Here is a 20,000-nt window from a genome sequence, read left to right as displayed (position 1 = left end):
CCTAGTTGAAATTCCCTTTGTAGCTAAACTTTAACCCTTTGGTGGTCAAAAGCATATATTCTCGCCCTAGCGATCATGTCCTACGACGGTCGAGATCGACTTTTAATCACAACGTTTAAACAGTTACAAATGCTATAATTTTCCTTTATTCACATGGATATATACATTCGAGAATAGTATATTTTACTAATTACAGAACTGGTACATTAGGTTAGTGTAATTTTCTTTGGCCCACCCAGAAAAATATCTTGGCCCCACCTAGGCCCCTAAACTGGTGGAATGCCAGCTGCGCCGCTGACTAGACTTAGGGGCCTCTTAATTTAACAAGATATGCCAAAGTTTTAAAGGTGAAATTAACCAGCGCAAAGATTATATATATGGGCCCTCAACCTATCTAATAATAAGTATTTAGTAATTCTGAAAACGTGCACATCGTTATTTCAGTAATAGGTTCACTTTCTTTCGTACATACATTCATTCACAATAGACGTAAGAGTTATGTTAGCACATAGGCCTAAACCTTTAGCAATCCTTCACTCTCAATGTGGAATGCCTTTAGTGCAAGTGATGATATTCAAAATGTGATTTAGACGATGTCAAGTTTTATATCCAAATACCCAGTAAGGAAAATTAAAATACAGCTGACAATCAAAGTGATAGGCTAAATGAACTAGCGGTCCACACATTTCAAAGAGCTGTGTCAGCTATAAACCTCGTAGCCTATTAAACTCTTTATGAATACAAAGATGAACCAGCTCCTCAGTTTCATTGATAAATTCACTAGAATTTCGAGAATCGCAGCAATGCACTAAGCACTCATAAATCCATGACATCAATACTTCATTTCACTATAGCCTGAGTTATAAACTGGGTTTAAAAGTTTAGTATAAATTCTCCTACATAGCCCAAAATACAGCAATATAAACTCACCAACATCAAAATTCGATTAAAAGAGGCAATAAACCCACAGACACAAACCAAAATCAAATTTTACTTCTTCTAGATTTGACACCAATTGAAAAAATGGCGCCATGGACAAGAACATCTTCATTTCCACTTTGGGAAAAATCAAGGACTAAAAACGTAAGTAAAGGATCAAGGGTTAGAAGGTCATTGGCCTGCTTTAGTGTCCTTAGAAACAAGCAGTGCCCTCTACAGTTCTTCCCGTTTTTTATGCTGGAATTTTATTTCTTGTTTTTAAAAATCATCTCTACTGGGGAAAAGAGAAACTCGGCAAATTTATGGAAAAATGAAATATAAAAATGTAAAAGCATGCAAATAATTAGTTCATACGCGTACGGAATTTCGTAAATGTAAACTTGCAAAGGCATATGTAATTAGTTTTGTCACAAAAAATGGGAATAGTTTGTACATTCATTGGTACAAAAGCCATATCATTGGGACTTGTTGGTTTCACAAATAAATAATAAAAACAAATGAATTTCCAGGTATTTGTTAATATAACACCTTATTTATTATGTGTTGATCCAGAGTCAGTTACCCATAATGCAATCCTCATAACAAGACTCGTTCTTCAAGTCTTAAGTGATGCTGTCAGTAATTGTATAAAGTCTGCCAAAACTTACTACCTTTTTCTGTATTTTCTTCTACAAATACAGTACTTATTGCTGTAGCCTTACTCATTTTCCAAATTCTCCCATTCATAATTTTATCCTATTCAGACATGCTTACTAGTGGTAGGCCTAGTTATAGCAGTAGGCCTAATGCTCTCAAATTACGATATAGATTTCTGGCATAAATGAATGCACTGTCAATAAGGTGATATGCTATTGTCTTGGCCTTAAATGACATTGAGAAATTCACAAAATCTAAGGCATTTTTTTGTGCTCTTCAAACTATAATAATTATCGTTTTTCAGTGTTTTTATTTTGTTTTTATCTAAATTAAATTTGGGACACAGATGATATATCTAATGGAACTCTTTCAGACAACCTTGCAAGTGACAAGAGATTATAATAAACATCCCTAAGGTCTTTGTTAGAATTAGAATAAAAAACTTTAGGCCAAAGGCCAAGCGCTGGAACCTATGAGGTAATTCAGTGCTGAAAATAAAGGTGCAGCAATTGTTAGAAGAAGGTGGAAAGTAAGAAGAAAGGAAAAAACTATGAAAAGAGGTACAGTAAAGGAAAGGAAGGGGTTGCAGTTAGGGGCCGAAGGGACGCTGCGAAGAACCTTAAGTAATGCCTACAGTGCACCGCATGAGGTACACTGACGGCACTATCCCCCTGCGGGGAAATACAGTTAAAAACTATTTGACTGTGTAACAGACAGGGTTTTTTTTTTTTTTATTTAGGAACAAGAGCAGGCACCTGGGACGTGAGATCTATCTTATATTCAGTCTTGACTCACCTATAGTAAAGCAACAGAAATGCGTTTTATACCTAGATGAAGTAAGTCTGTTTGCCTCAGTAACTTATATATACACTTACACAACTTTTGACTTTGCAGTGCATTTGACTGTGTAACTGGTTTAAAGTAGCAGAGAGGATTACTTCACACCCAGTGAACCTAATAAATTAAGGTTATGTGAAAATACAGTTTAACAGTTTATTTAAAACAAAATATTATAACATATTCACACTGTATGTACTACATTTCATAATGACTCAACAAATATGGGGGCCAATATAAAAAAACACAGGAATCACACGAAATTTGAGTGTTGGAAAAACAGCACACAGCAACGTATAAGCCTGGGTGTTCTCACCAGTTCCGTCTCTTTAGGCCGGAAAATTGCTGTCCTGTGATTGGCTGTCGATGACATCATTTACCTGTAGTGCTTTTGGTTGCCATAAAAACTTTAAACAGTGACTTATTTAAAGACAGAAATTTCTTGTTTGTGCATATTTTCATTACTGCAAAGTCTTAAATTCCACAAGAAATATTCTAAAATAGATTTAAAATAAAGAATTCCTTTTAAGAGCTAACTATTCGATTCTTTCTTCATGGAAGTGAGACCAGTTTCTGTTTTTAATGATGAAAAGAACACAGGCTTATCCAAGGAGTCTGGAATTGTAAAACAAAAGAACTTAGTGCTGGACGAAACTAATGTTTTAAAATCTAATATCCTTCTTTAACCATTTTTCTTGAATTAATTATAATCTTAAATAATTACTTTGAGCGACGAAGGACAATTAACGATGCGAATCCAATATTCTTGAAAGGTTTGGTGTTACCTCAAATGGCTATAATGGAGGACGGTAGCGTCTGCATAAGCAACAAAAAGGAGTATTTGGTTACTTTCTTTGTTGGGAAATACAGAGAAAATTAAGTATGGGAAACAATTGCATTTTTCATTAAACTTCCAATGACTCCGTACCTCTAATGCCTATCAAGATGCAAAAGAAGACACCCATAAGATGAATACTTACGTAAATTTAAATCTGCTGAATAAGCGGCAACTGGCAACTACACCATAACGTAAACAGCGAGAGTGGAAGAACTGCAGCCGTCACTCAATATGGTTGACTACGTCATCAGAGACAGTAAACAATGTCATACCCAGCAAGGAGAGAGATAATACCAAATTCCCCTCTGATAACTGATATTTTGCATTTATTTCATGCAAGATGATTTCTTGACACACAATCACGAACATACATACACACGCACACACACACACACATCCCATTATCCAATTATTAGTTACCATTTTAAATAAAACCCTCTGCCTCCCTCAAATAATAATAACAGTATTAAATATACAGTCACAAGCTGAACGAACAAATAACATGACCACTCTATCACTCAAGAATGACGCGAGAATATTTTCTCCACATTTATATTTATAATTAGCAATTAAATCAAGCTGTTTCTGACAAAATTCACATATATGAAACATAAACACCACAAGAAAGAAAAAATAGAGCCATTTCTCGAAAACCATCAAACAGTAACACCTAAACTGGAGTAACTCCACACAGTTCGTCGTTTTAGGCGGGAAATTTGCTGTCTTGTAATTGGCTGTCGATGACATCATTTACCTTTTGTGCTTATAGTTGTCGTATATTACTCACTTTTTAATTCTAAACTCTGATTTATTTAACGATATTTCGCATTTGTGCAAATATCCATTACCACAGAGTCTTACAGTCAACATTAAATATTACAAAATAGATTTGAAGTAAATAAATTCCCTTTATGAAAGGATTATTCGATTTTTTCGTCTTGGAAGAGAGGCCGGTTTTTATTTTTAATGGTGTAAAGCACACATGCTTAGCCAAGGAGCCTGGAATGGTAAGAAAAACTTATCAGTATTTTTAAAGAAACTAATGTTTTAAAATCTAATTTCCTTCTTTAACCACTTTTATCAGATTATTTACCTTTTAAAATAAATACCGTAAAAGATGAAGGCCAATTAAGGATAAAAACCAATGTTTTTGAAAGAATTAAAGTTCACCCAAATGGCTACAATGGAGGAAGGTAGCGTCTGCTTAAATAAGGAAAAAGATTACTTGGTTACTTTCTTAGTGGAGAAATACAGAGAATATTAAATATGGGAGTCAAATGTATATTTCATTAAGCTTTAAATTATTCCATATCTGTAATAGCTGACACGATGAATGAACAGACACCCTTAAGGTGAATCTTTCCCGAAATTGAGACCTGTCATTTGTACACGAGTGGCACCTCGCAACTACATCATTATGTAAGCGGTCTAAATTCATAGCTATTGTTGATAACGTCATCAGATACAGTAAACAAAACATCCCAAGCATGGAGGGATGTAATACGCGTGGCTATTGTTTCTTTTTAATTATAATCGTTATAATTATGCATATATATATATATATATATATATATATATATATATATATATATATATATATATATATATATATATATATATATAAAAAGAAAATCCACGAAGGAGAAACACTGGGGTGCTGCGAGGCCTCTCAACTGTCGTCCTTTACTTAGTAGTCTGCTAAGTGAAGGACGACAGTCGAAAGGCCTCGCAGTCTGCTAAGTAAAGGACGACAGTCGAAAGGCCTCGTAGCACTCCAGTGTTTCTCTTTCCTTCGTGGATTTCGTCTTTATTTATTTATTCATCATGTTCCATATTTTTTTCAGTTATATATATATATATATATATATATATATATATATATATATATATATATATATATATATATACTGTATATGTATATATATATATATATATATATATATATATATATATATATATATATATATATATATATACATTATATTTCAAGGGTGTATGGAAAGTTTATAACATTAAGAGTTCTCAACAAAATTAATTTTTTATGACAATAATCTTTGAATTAAGAAATTCCATCCATTTGATTACTTAAGAAAACATGACCCGCAACTTACAGATGATTATGATTCTTCTCTCTGAGTAGTAGCGATGTTTATAGAAATTCTCCCGTCTCTGTTGAAAAAGGAAGGGAAACTTATTAATTTGATTTAATGACTAAAAGTAATTTGACATTTAGCCTCCAATGACTCCAAACCTTTCATAGATACCTCGATGGAAGAGCAGACCCTAATTGCGGTGATATTTGTAGAAACCACAATCTGCTATCTTTATATAAGTGGCATCTGGCAACAGCCCTCTGCAGCATCCATTTATAACTGTGTTGATGATGTCATCACAGAAACAAAAACATTCCCAGCATTGAGTGATGGAACACAAGCGTGTATTGTTAGTGGATTTTAATCATTTATATTCTTTATTTATTAATATTATTTTGCATTTTTTCCATGAAATTTCTCTCTCTCTCTCTCTCTCTCTCTCTCTCTCTCTCTCTCTCTCTCTCTCTCTCTCTCTCTCTCTATATATATATATATATATATATATATATATATATATATATATATATATATATATATATATATATATATATATATATATATATATATATATATAAATAGATAGATAGATAGATAGATAGATAGATAGATAGATAGATAGATGCTTGGCAATCTGTTATGGCATATTCTTTGAAGCAATGAACTCTACCCACATTCCAGTCACGTTCAATTGCCATTTAAGTAAATGGAGTACCCAATTTCCACAGAATAACCTATTTCCATCTTTTTTTTTTTCAGAAACAGTAGTGATGCTTATATACTTTTACTTGCCTCGTTTGAAGAATAAATTCACCAATTTTCAATGACGAGGGCTAAAAACAGGGGAAAAACACATAACTAAGAAGAGAAGTAGTTAAAAGAATTTAAGGAGACGCTTAGAGACATTAGGTAAAAGTGATGTACACTGGTAAGAGTAAATCGTTCGATTTAAACAAAATGTGTACAAATTTCTGTTTAGTAGTCACTATAGTAGTACTTAGGAAATTGGAATAAAGTTTTCTCAGGGTGGCCTTGAGAGGTGTAAACAATAATTCAGAAGCAGGCTGAAGAAGTTTTGTCTTAAGAGTAGTCTTGATTTGGGATATCCGGGGCAGTCACTCAGTATTTACAATTCAGGAAGTTCCCTAAGAGTCCCTGTCTTTTCTACCTTTTGACGTGGTTTTGGTTGGATACTAAGGGGGCCTTTGCATTGGTAATAGCCGAATGTTTAAAATTACCAAACTTTGTTCAAATCTTAACTTTAGAGTAGTATATGAATTTAAGCTCAACTTTAAGGTCAGCAAAATTACAAGTAAGAATCTTAACAGAGCACAAATTGGAATTGATGTCTAAGAAATTTAAGAGGGTGATTTAGTTTTAGCTATCCGGTCTCACTGTTGATATTGGGTCTTTTATATTTCTCCACTCAAGCACAAGAAGGACATTCCACGAAGATCTGTGCTAGACCAACCAGAGCCGTCTTTCGTTTAATTAGACGGGGTGAGTGTGCCCACATCTACAGAAGAACGTCGTGAATACTTATGTAAAGCGAACCCTCTCACACTGCTACCCGTGGAAAGAAGCACATGACAAAATGGACACAACATCCCAAACTCTTGTCAACAACGGTTTCTGAAAGAGAAAACTCGAAAATAAGTCAAATCTAACTTCCTACAAGAAATAATGGCAACGAAGCAGCAAACTGTCCTATTAACGTGAATTAGATGGCCATTTACATAGATATCAAGATCGATAATAAAATGCTCTCTTAGACAATCATATGCTCTGACATATTACTTTTCCACTCTCTCACATATAAATAAACCTTTCTTTTGACTCTTCACTGCTTTCAACAAGTGCCTCAAAGATTATGATGAAACAAATAATTCTTTATCGATTGCACCATTAATTAAAAGAGTCTTTTATGGAAACTTATTTTGTAACATATTACCAAGTTCGAGTGACGAAAGAAATTAAAAACGGAGACGGGAAATGTCAGACAATTTTGGGAGAAACTCGAACAGCAACCCAAAACCACTCTCCACGGTCTTGCTGATGATGACGTCACTTACTGCACATGCTGCTTACGCTATGAAATAGCCACCATATTTTGCTAACCCTCAAAACTTCAGTCGTGATTTATATAAATATGCCTCGTCTTTTTGTGTATGCGTTTTGTCATTAAGTCTTAAAATATATCAAAAAGATTTACAAACGTATGAGAAATAAAGAAATACCTTTACGTGCTAATTATTCGTCCCTTTCCTCCATCCGAGAGTTACTAGTTTCAAGTTGTATAATGTAATTCATATCTTTAGCAAAGGAGTCTGGGCAATACCAAAAAACTACTTAATTTTATCAGAAAATATGAGCTATGAAATCTCATTTTCTACTTTAGTGCCATTATATCAGAATATATAAATCTGTAATTGTTATTATGAAAAATTATACTACACTACACAAGAAATATATGCTGAGGTGAACATTTTATAAAGTTGCTGGATATGATGTCAGTTTTACTATAATCATAATATTGCTGGATAACAAATTAAATATATCTTTTACTATTTCCATCTTTGTCACGTAATATACATTCTGAGATTTCCAAAATAAATTGTCTATGTTTACGAAAGTAAGTATCTTGATTTATTCGGAAATATGAAAACGAAATAAAAATCCAACTTACGTTGTCTGGTGTGAATGTTAGACTGGATGCCACACCCTCATTTTCACATATTTAATTTTCAAATATTATTAACAGACTTTACAGACTTGAATATTTTGTTTATCGAAATTCAGCTCTTATTACGAAATACTGTGCGTCCATGCAGTAACCGCAGATGATCTTGCGTTCTTAAGGCATTGTTCAGAAACTCTGAAGAATTAAACATGCAATGGTATGGATGAATTCATTAAGAATAGTACAGCTGAATTATTAACTTTTAATCAGAAAGTTCTGTTAACGAGACACCAAGTAATCTAAAGTTTCCCAAATACCATATGACCACCCCAACCGTACCTTTATTATCCCATACCCTGCCGCGACGCCAGATGACTTACAATTAGTTAAGCATATGTTGTTGAAAATTACACAAATAAAAATACATATAGTTTAATAACGCCCTAAATGATGGCCTTGTTTATGAATAAGTAACTCTCACTTGATGAACCAGTTGCCATATGCAGCACATTCAGAAATTATCACAATTTTATAGGAAGGTAAAATAAGAAAGAAATACATGGAAAAACAGTTATTCTATTATGGAGAGTTAGAAAGTTATTTGCGGACTTGTTTGGAAATATATTGGAAAAGTTGAGATACTGATAAATTGTCCGGGAGGACGTCAAGTTAGGGACTTATTGGGAGAGTCTTGAGATAACTGTAAATCTTAATGGTTTATAGCAGGCTCTGTCTGACGGAACTGAAAAATGAGAATTCTAGAGATACGAAAAAACTACACACATTTCATGCACATTTTTGTTGTTATTTATCTTGCAGTCAGTTCTCGCAGGGGGCCATATATAGAGCCAGATTGGAATTCTTTGTATAGTTTGAAAATTAAATGAACTTTTTTTTGCTAATACTTAACTGTTCCCATACATCTAGGGTGAGGGTTTCTCGCCCCTACGCACTTGGTATGTGGTCCTATTATGTCCAACTGTGGATCGAGTTGCATCAAAATGCTACTTAAAACATCTTTCTCTCATTGCACTTGCATCAAAATGCTACTTAAAACATCTTTCTCTCATTGCACTTGCATCAAAATGCTACTTAAAACATCTTTTCTCATTGCACTTGCATCAAAATGTTACTTAAAACATCTTTCTCTCATTGCACTTGCATCAAAATGCTACTTAAAACATCTTTCTCTCATTGCACTTGCATCAAAATGCTACTTAAAACATCTTTCTCTCATTGCACTTGCATCAAAATGCTACTTAAAACATCTTTCTCTCATTGCACTTGCATCAAAATGCTACTTAAAACATCTTTCTCTCATTGCACTTGCATCAAAATGCTACTTAAAACATCTTTCTCTCATTGCACTACCTCCATCTGTCTGTTTTCTCATGTCTGTTTCTTGCAGGGTGGCTAACGTGAGATTTAAAAAAAAATGAATATATACTTGCCTGTTTCCTCAGTTGTCATCTTACATCTACGAATATTCCGCCTTCCCTTCTTAAAAATATTGTCCCTTTTTCGAAAAAAATAATAGCTTGTTTTGATTTCTACTACATTCATCTGTATAATAAATGGAGATTTATAATTTTGTTTCTTATTCTCATTTTTCGCTTTGTTGCCTGTACATAAACTGATCAGATATAAGGTATAAGATGTAATTTATCCTGCATGTTTTAAAGACAAGTCGTTCAGTCTGAAACAAGCCGCAACCGGATTTCGTCTTTTATCTACTGTAACTATATTGTAGACAAGATCGATGACTAATCCAGTAGCTAAGAAAGTATAATCTTAAAATATATATTTTCAGCTACAGGATCAAGGTGCCTTAGACGCCATTTTGTCGTTAAAATATCATTAAAATTATTTACAGTTTTAATTATAAACCATCAAAACTACCTGGTAAAACGTTTTATATTCTAATACCTCAGGGTCAATGCCCATTAACATAAAGTTTATCTGAAAAAAAAAGAGCCTTTAAGACAGTTGTTGCTTACACCATTCCTTGAAAAAATTAGGATCAATCTTTTCAGTGGTTATACTTAATGCTTTGGGTGAACTTGACTATTTCATTGCCTCATTAAAAATAACCTTGAATACAAAACCCTCTGACAAAAAGATTCGTAAAGTTCGAAAACACACGCACTGACATCGAAGCAAACAATGAATAAAAACAAGACTACGAAAACATCCAAAATGCCTTAAAGAATATACGCCATCTGGGAGTTTATACTGTTTTTCCATCCACGGTTCTAATGATGTTTGCCCTCATAATTAAGACTGAGATCATTATTTCATGTCTATTATTGTCGTTGGCTTCATTATTTTCTGGGCTTCTGTTTTCATTGGCGTCATTAATTTTGGGAAATTACTATGAATAACATACCCTACGATTTAACGGTAATGATACCTCGTTGCAAAATTTGATATATATAAATATATATATGTATATATGCATATGTATAAGTTATATATATATATATATATATATATATATATATATATATATATATATATATATATATATATATATATAGATAGACAGATAGATATAGTAAAAGTAATACAGTTCGCTTTAATATATGGTATGACAATAAGGAAATTTCAGCTTGGAGATGATATAAAAGACGACGAGAAGATCGCCATAAACTAAAAAATTCTGCATTCCAAATAGCAGGCCAATATTAATCACCGAATATTTTACCGGAGAATATTGAAAAAGCATTCATTATTATCTGATAACGATTATACGTAAGAATGATTCCCGTTAAGCCTGGCAAGTAAGAGGGATGAACATTGAATATCAATATCAATGAGCACAGTATTCAATTTCTCGTCGTGAGGTAGCTGTGCCGAGCTAGCAGACAACACCTATCTTAACAGATGTGTGCTTTTGGGACCTTATAAATTAAGGGAACCTGTTATCGAATTTCACTTTATATGTTCTAGGATGACAGTACAAATGGATATAAGTCGGGTTGAAAAGTACTTATGTAATATCATAGTACAATCTTTTACGATAAGGCCTCTCGTAAGTTAAATTTATACTGTAAATGCGGATACGTACTTGCCATTCACAAGCTATATCAGATTTACTTTCTCCTCCCTCTAAGCCCTGACATAACGATCATTTTATTATTAAATTCAATAAATATATTTAAAATGAAAACTTAGTTTTTCTGAAAAAAAAAAGGAGTCAGATTTTCTTTGCCTCAAATCAAGTGAGAGTGACAAGTACTTCGCATGCTATGCATTTGTACAAGGCAGCCAGATTCGAATTTTCCGTTTTATTTCTTTTTCAGTCCTTTTTTATTGTTGTTATTGTTATGGCAGCTCATATGAACTTACTGGTCAACTTGTAACATGTATAATGTTTATATTTATATATATATATATATATATATATATATATATATATATATATATATATATATATATATACATATATATATTATATATTCATATATATATATATATATTTATTATATATATATATATATATATATATATATATATATATATATATATATATATATATATATATATATATATTATATATATATATGCATACATACATATGAGGGAATATGCTTATAAGAAAATTTAATTTCTTTGATGATGAAACTACAGTTAAATTATTCAAAACTTTTTGTACGACAATTGATTGTTCTCCAGTATGGTATAACTACACACAAGAAACTTTAGGAAGACTAAGAGTGTGTCATAATGATATAATAAGGGGGCTGGCGGGCGTCACCAGAAGTACTAGTAGTGGTTCCCGTGTTTTTGTGACACTGGGTTTGCCCTGCCTTGGTGTTATCCGTCGCCATGTAGTATTCAGTTGAAAACAGAGATTCGAGAAATCAAAGTGTTTCGATACGATTGCTGAAACACAGTACTGCGTTTTCATTATTTACTTTGCAAGATGAATGGTACAGAATACCCTACTGATATGTAAAACTGCTTCTTCTGTTTTATGTTTTATATCTGGAATGATATGCGCAGTTTGTCTATTATGTTGATGGAGAATAATATAGTTTTTTATCGAGCCTGTTTACCTTGCTTTTTAGGTCTAGTTGTATGCCTTTTTTTTTTATTTTTATGTTAACTGGTAAGCTACACAGAGGGTTGCATTCCCAATTAAGTTGTGATAATTGTATTTTTTTTTTTGTAAATCTATTTGTTTAATAATATATCAAAATTGTAGCCTCTTGGCACCACTTTTTTTTTTTATAAAATACTGTATATGAATTAATATTCGAAATAAAATAATATATATATGTGTGTATATATGTATGTATATACTGTACATATACTGTATATATATACACATATATATATATATATATATATATATATATATATATATATATATATATATATATATATATATATATATATATATATATATATATATATATATATATATATATATATATATATAGATATATATATATATATATACATACAAACCCACCCACACCTCCATTAAGGAAAAAACGGTGTCTGATGAAGAATATATATGCACAACATATACACAAGTGAGCATGCGCACTCATACACGTGCCGCGAAAGTAAGAAAAGAATAATCGAATGAATTGGAAACAATGCTTATTACAGGCTATTATTGAGGAACCGTGTCCCCACATGGCATTGCCGGTATCAAATTGATCCCTCTTATAAGGAACAATAAACCATTCCTAGAAATCCAATTATAATTTCACAAGAGCAACATTGAAGCGTTTTCTAATACAGAGAGACGCAGGCTGTGTACTTACTCTCGCGTTGTAATGCAGGAGAGAAAACCTTTATTGATTTTCAGCGAAGCCTACGCCTTTCTTTCATCCTCCTGTCGGATGGGAGTGTATTAATTAGTCCACGTGGGTGTTGGCCGAAAAAAATTATGATTCTAAGCAATGCAACAGAACCAAAAATAGATAACTCCCACACGTAAGGCTAAAAAAGGCAAAAGAATTAAACAGAAAAGTGACAGTTACTTTTTTGACATTTACAAAATTTTCTCCGCTAACAGAATTGTTTATTTCGGGTCGTAGCCCATGATGGAAAACATACTTGCTAGTACGTGCGCATACGTTAAACTTTTGTTTTAAATTAAACATAATTATGCGGTTTTAATACGTCATCAAAAAGAAAAGCGTAGCTAATACAGTTCCTAAATAAAAGTACACTGTATTTTAGTATAATTTAGTGCAGTCGTTGGTATCTTTTTTTTCGAATAATGCACGTAAAAAGCATCTCTTTTGTAAACTAATGTCACTACATATCTATCATTTTTATCATTTATACCAGCGTATACTAACGGGATGATATCAAGGACGATGAATTGTTAACAGGTTCATGAAACTAGGCAATATTCTTATTTAATGGAGACAGTCCCATGAATTATCAGATGCAGAATAGAATAGAATATAGAACTTGGGCCAAAGGCCAAGCGCTGGGACCTATGAGGTCATTCAGCGCTGAAAGGGAAACTAAGAGTAAAGGTGGTTTAAAGGTGTAACAGGAGGAAAACCTCTCAGTTGCACTATGAATCAATTGTTAGGAGAGATGAAAAGTAAGATGGAGAAAGAGAATATGAACGAAGCTATAGCAAAAGGAATGAAAAGAGTTGCAGCTAGGGGGCCGAAGGCACGCTGCAAAGAACCTTAAATAACGCCTACAGTGCACCACATGAGGCACAATGACGGCACTAACCCCCTACGGACCTGATATAGATGCAGCATGGGAATTGTTTGATAGGTAACGACAGTGTGCCAAGCCTTTCGTATCTTTACACAACTTGTGTCCCGAAGATGTGTAAAATACACGAAAGTTCTTGGCACTCTGACGTTTCCACTTAAACATTTCCCGTGGCTTCTCGTGCATATTTGTGATTTAAAGCACGCACAAACAAACCAACACGCTCAAATATATATTTATTTATAAACAAACATCAAACAATAGAATGTTGTATAAAGACTACTGCCTACATGGGCTGCCAAACAATTCAACGAACGATTGAAGACATCAGCATAGACGTAACAACCCAGTCCTTTACACATATGTACCCTAATAATATTATGACACATAAAGTCATACTTGAAATAGGAACTAACTGGTGAGTAAAACAGAAACAATGGTTGTTTTAACACTAAACTTTAAAGTCATCAACTGATATGCAAGAAATCTGCAAACCTCAGTAAGTCCAGGATTCTGGAGACCTAAATAAAGAGCAAGACTTGGCAGGTGTTATTTGCGTGCAATGTAGCCTTGCATTTACGAATAAAATTACAAATATCCCCAAAATACTTCACAACCGATTTCAATATATACTGTTTTTACAGCTGAGCTCTCTTCTTTCCCCCTTTCTCTGTCTACTTCTTTATTAATCTAATTTAACTGCTCTTGCCAGAAAATAGCCTCTTCACCACATCCGGCAGTAGCTATAATTATACCTTAGACTGAAAATAATTCAGCAGAACTGCTCCTTCATTCATGATGAACTCAGAAGTTGGCGAATGAAGCGAGCAAATCAGAACGCAAAATCCTGTCCTTTCCTGAACATTCGAAAAACAAAACAGGTTTCCTGGAAGAGCGTATATTTTTGTTATGAGGTCATTTTTTGGAACTTCGGTATTGAGATACCTCCGCCCATGTGCATTCAGAATTGACAACAGTTGGGGCAGTTCATTCCAACTATTTGCTCATAACTGAGGGACATAACAGATAGTCAAGAAATAAAAACCTTCATTGTTAACGTACAGTGAATAGTATATATATATATATATATATATATATATATATATATATATATATATATATATATATATATATATATATATGTATACATATACATATATGTATGTATGTATACATACATACATATATATATATATACATATATATATTTATATATTTTTTTATAAAAATTACCTCCAAAATATCAACATTTCAAACTAGCTGCACGTTAGGAATGTCTTAACATATTTCAATAAGCTTGATAACAAAAAGCTAGCTTTGTGCTTACTTATCGAAAACCACTGAAAGCACGAACAAGATGGTTCAATACTTTAGCCATAGAGGTTAGAATGAAATGCAAAGTTATTTACAAATATAGCACTGAACAGGAAATTGTAATCTTGAAAGCGCTTCAATATGTTGTTTATATCATTTGCAGCAAATCCAGTTTTAATTTTTTCTTTTAATGTAGCTCTCCACCAAGAGTTATAGAAGAGTTAAAATGTAAAAGGCTTATTACTGAAACTTTATGAGTTGAGGAAGTGAATGATTTCCGAAGTTTGTTGGTTAATTTTAAAATGATTTTATGTACGATAGCTAACCTTGCGAAAGTTCAGTATTCTAAAGATTGAATCATTCCTGGAATATATCGATAAGGTTTATTTTTAGTGATGTTTAAAACAAAAATTAAAGGGATAATTTTTGACCTATATATAGCAAAGGTAATTGAAAACAATATTCATAACAGTTACAATCAATACCGGAATTCGATTTCTCTCTCTCTTTCTCTCTCTCTTTAGTCACACACTAAATGGTCCCTTTTGAGAAGAGACATGATATTTCACGCAATTCCCTTCTAGTTCGCGCAATATCCTCGTATGCAAATGTATGTTTTTGAATTAAACAATCGAAATTCTCAGTTCCAGAGGTCCTTTATTCCTCACAGTCCCAGAGGATGTCGTGCAATTGGAACTTCAAAAGTTCAAGTAAAGATGCAATGCATTACTACCCTAATGATATTCTCCCAGCATCTGAATACATTTTTATCTATTCAATAATCTATTTTTTTAATAAGTGAGATCTCTTCTTTCTGTATTTCTTAATGAACATCATATTCTTTGGAAGCTTGAATTTCAAGTCAATAGCACATGTAGGCCTGTTCTATATGAATAGGGCTCATCTCATGAATAATAATAATAGCATTAAATGACAATGAAACTGACATTATAAAATACAAAACTGGAAGAAATTTGCTTCAAAATATGTGTAAAATCACATAACAAAATGTCGGGGTTTCGGCAAAATCCTCGTCTGTCAAAAGTTTCCTTTTACTGGTCATAGATGTGAATACGCTTCCACAATTGACATTAAGAAAGTTAAACTTCACTCTTTGCCTAATTTACTTGGGAGATCAATGTGCTTGAACGGACTTCGGCTGCTCTGGTGGCCAAAATTGCTCCGGAAATTCGGATAAAATCTCTTTCTCTCTCTCTCTTTCTCTTATCGCAGTATCTTAAGGTAAGGTCTCTCAAAGGCACTGGAGGCTATTGGAGCAAATCTAGTTATGGGAATGAGACAGTGTAACTGACAGAGAGCGAATAAGGGCAATGGTCCTCAAAGCTACAGGATAAAAGGACCAAGAATGTTGTTTTTTTCCTTGTTTCTATACGTCCCTTTCTGGGTCTGGAGGGCCAATTTGCATGGCAGTCACTTTAGCATTCATGAGTCTCCTGCATTTGATCTTAGAATCCTATTGACCTTTTCTGCTGTCTTTGTTGAGTGTATAAATTGCCTTGGAAAACTTCCTTCTTCTTAGCAATTCTTGAGAAACAGATGAAGTAAGATAACTTTGAACTGAACACTTCAGTTATGCCACCAATATCAGGCTATGACAAACTTAAAATTGAGGAAACAACACACACGTATATTTTCTAAACAACTTACCTATACTGAAGTGTTGTGCGGATGTTAAATACAAATTACACAGGAAAGAATGAAACTGTTGAGATGAACTATTCGCGTAATAAGTACGGCATAAGAACGGTAAGGGCAGAGTGGTTAACAATTTTAAAACCTTAATTTTTAGTTAGAGGAAAAAAAGGGAAAATATTTTTAATAACAGCAATTATTTCGACAATTTTTACTACACTGCCCATTGAAAGCCCCAGTTCTCCTGGAATAATTAATGGTGCCTGTACAGATTATACGAGATTAAAATGGAATTACGATTTCAAAGGTTCTCTGTATTGGCATGAAAGTAGTTATTTTGGTCGAGTTGATACAAGCGGAAATACGGTTTTCATATGGTAATTAAAATCTGATGAAAAGTGATTGTGTTATTGCGAAAATTAACCGGTAAATCATAATTCACAAGGATTACGTCACTGATTTCCCTCAAACATGGAGTAATAACACTTACTCGTCACACAAAAATCTATGTATTTTGGCGGATATTTATTTCATTTTGCATTCAGTGAATTCCAGATTACGTTTCCATAAATAGGACCAGAGTCAAAACGCTTCAATACTTATTGCGTCTTTGGCACGCTACGATCTATATCTGAATTTTTTTTATGTAACTGTAACCCCACAGGAATGTTTTTGTCTTTACATTTTAATTCTTTGGCAACGCAGAAATGAATTTGCTATTTGTATACATCCGCTGACCGTCGAATAAGCAAAAATAAGGTTATAATTACTTACTGGCATATTTTATACTTTACACTCTTATTCATGGCATTTATTCATAAAATGAGAATACTGCCCCTGTGATGTTTCTTGATATTCGGCCTCTACTTAAAAAAACCTGACTTTTGGTGATCTTAAGTAGTTGGCTATATAAAACTGATTGCCTTTCGCTAATCGGGAAAACCTGAAATGTTTAGTATTTTTATATGAATAAATGTACAATCTGATTACAGTAAAAATGAAAAGGACGATACTTCCATACATGGTATACAAGGCTCGTACTTTGAAAAAGTTAAATTTGTGTAAGACACAATCACAAAAATATATTACAACTCAGACCGAACATATCCAGGGGAAAGACGTTTATTCCATATCTGTTTTCATTTGTTTGTTTATTTATCGATGCGCGTGACAAAGGGGGAAACAGAAGCAAGAGGACAAAGCAACAATCCATCGACACCCTTTGTGTTCGGGGAGGCTCTTAGCAGTCGCTCGGGTAAATGGGTCAAGCTCGTTGGTCCGTGAAATATGGAGTACTATCACGCAACACTATAGACACCAGTTGCATCTCCAGCTACATTTTCACGCCTAACCTATCCTAGTAACTCACGTATCCGTTTGAGCTCTGGTAACTCGGCCTTATCGAAATGGCTCATGCTCTCTAGTTGTTGACGTGTTCTGGATTCAGTGGGGCATTCGGTGTTTAGGATTGCCAGCCAAGACCTTCCTGGCTTTATACATTCCAATCTTATCTACTGTGGAAACCCTAAGTCTGTAGTCAATATTTTGCTCACCTTGTGTTACCTTCCTAATATTATCTATTCAAGGCTACGACTCGATTCTCTTCACCTACCATTACCATACATATTTACTCCAAAATACCTAAGTGAATTTACTGCCTCCATTTTCTCATCAGCCCTATTTAACATGCACTTCTTAATCTTCCAGCTTTCCACTTACTCTCTAATTCCCAAAGTATTTACAATTTGGAATTCTGTATTTACAGCCGAAAAATCACTGCCTCCATCCTCGAAACAGACCAGGTGTGGTCAACTGTCAAAAGCACTGAGGCATCAGCTGATGTCCCAGCGGTAGATATCATGCATTACCTACCTTTTTTCCAGAAGCCAAGCTTTTATGGGATTTTAAGAATTAATCCTCTGTGTCTTCGATTTATTAAGCATTTTGCACTGCAATACTGAAGCGAATAAATACTCAAAACTCACAAAAAGTTCTAAAAATCACCAAGATCCCAGAAGACAGTTAGGGGGTTTGTTTACTTAGTCTGAATAGAAAACGGGTCAATAGGCTTTTACATCGTTACAGAAAACGACATATTGCTGGAAATAAGAGGGTAACTATGGCTAAGGTTCCCATTTCAAACTACATCATAGAAGAGAACATTTTTCGCTTAGAGAGACGAATTCTCGGGAGAAAAGTATAGAGAAGGGGAAGTTTAACCATGATAAAGCATTAAATCACTAGATAAGATTTTTATTATTGATAATAAACCTCTGAAAAGGTAAAAAAAATTCAAGTTCGACAATTTGGATCCGAAACTCTCCTGACGCCCATTTAATTTCTACAGATTCTCTTTGCTAGCCAGTACTATATTAGCTACATATATCAGCCGCTCCCCACAACATTAAGCTTACATCTATTGCCCTTGCCACAGCACCTTTAACCATTTTAATATATATATATATATATATATATATATATATATATATATTTGTTTATATATATATGTTTATATATATATATATATATATATATATATGTTTATAAAATATATATATATATAAATATTGGTGGAGCAATGCCAACGATGCTAAGTAAAGAATAATAAGTCGATGGGGCCTAGCACCACGGTGGTATTAAAATGATCCGTCGAAACCATTATTTCTCTTTCCTTCGTGGCATTGCCTTTATTTATATATTCATCACGTTCCATATTTTCGTGATTCAGTTATGCACACACACACACATATATGCACACACACACACACACACACTGATTATATATATATATATATATATATATATATATATATATATATATATATATATAAGTGAATCACAAATATATGGAACGTGATGAATGTATAAATAAAGAACAATGCCACGAAGGAAAAGTGAAACAACGGAATGGTTGTTAGGTTTTTCGACATACGGTCTTTACTAGTCTGCTAGGAAAGGACCTTGTGTCGAAAGGCCTAGCAACCACTCCGTTGTTTCATTTTTCCTTCGTGATTCAGTTATACACACATATTTCTCTTATATATATATATATATATATATATATATATATATATATATATATATATATATATATATATATATATATAATACATGGGACGTGATGAATGTATAAACACATGAAAAAGTAATATTTTGCACTAACAAATCAGTAACTACTGAATACGAAATTCTCTATCATTAATAATCCACTAGATTTTCAATACCGAGAAACCATAGAGATTCTGTATATTATATCATTCTGTAGCTGTTTGAAGGACAAATAATAGTCGAAACTATTATGAATAGTCAAAGC

At 33.2% G+C, this 20,000-nt stretch overlaps 2 long non-coding RNA genes across 3 annotated transcripts in view; both read right to left on the bottom strand.

Annotated features, from left to right (window-relative positions):
* Positions 1–1,024, bottom strand: part of LOC136829441 (uncharacterized) — a 13,896-nt gene extending 12,872 nt beyond the window's left edge. The window contains exon 1 of the long non-coding RNA XR_010850386.1: positions 931–1,024. This is a non-coding gene — a long non-coding RNA (uncharacterized lncRNA). The remainder of the gene's footprint in view (positions 1–930) is intronic.
* A 1,530-nt stretch (positions 1,025–2,554) lies between these two features.
* Positions 2,555–20,000, bottom strand: part of LOC136829440 (uncharacterized) — a 180,617-nt gene continuing 163,171 nt past the window's right edge. Inside the window, exons 5-7 of one of the 2 annotated variants that reach the window (XR_010850385.1) lie at positions 5,362–5,419; positions 3,393–4,249; positions 2,555–3,027 (exon numbers count right to left, since the gene is read on the bottom strand). This is a non-coding gene — a long non-coding RNA (uncharacterized lncRNA). Of the gene's footprint in view, positions 4,250–5,361; positions 5,420–20,000 lie in introns of both variants that reach the window. The other variant, XR_010850384.1, reaches the window with a different exon arrangement.

The sequence above is a fragment of the Macrobrachium rosenbergii genome, chromosome 44 (genome assembly GCF_040412425.1).
Source record: "Macrobrachium rosenbergii isolate ZJJX-2024 chromosome 44, ASM4041242v1, whole genome shotgun sequence".
In the NCBI taxonomy this organism is placed as follows: domain Eukaryota; kingdom Metazoa; phylum Arthropoda; class Malacostraca; order Decapoda; family Palaemonidae; genus Macrobrachium; species Macrobrachium rosenbergii.
This window is presented reverse-complemented; position numbering and strand designations above follow the sequence as displayed.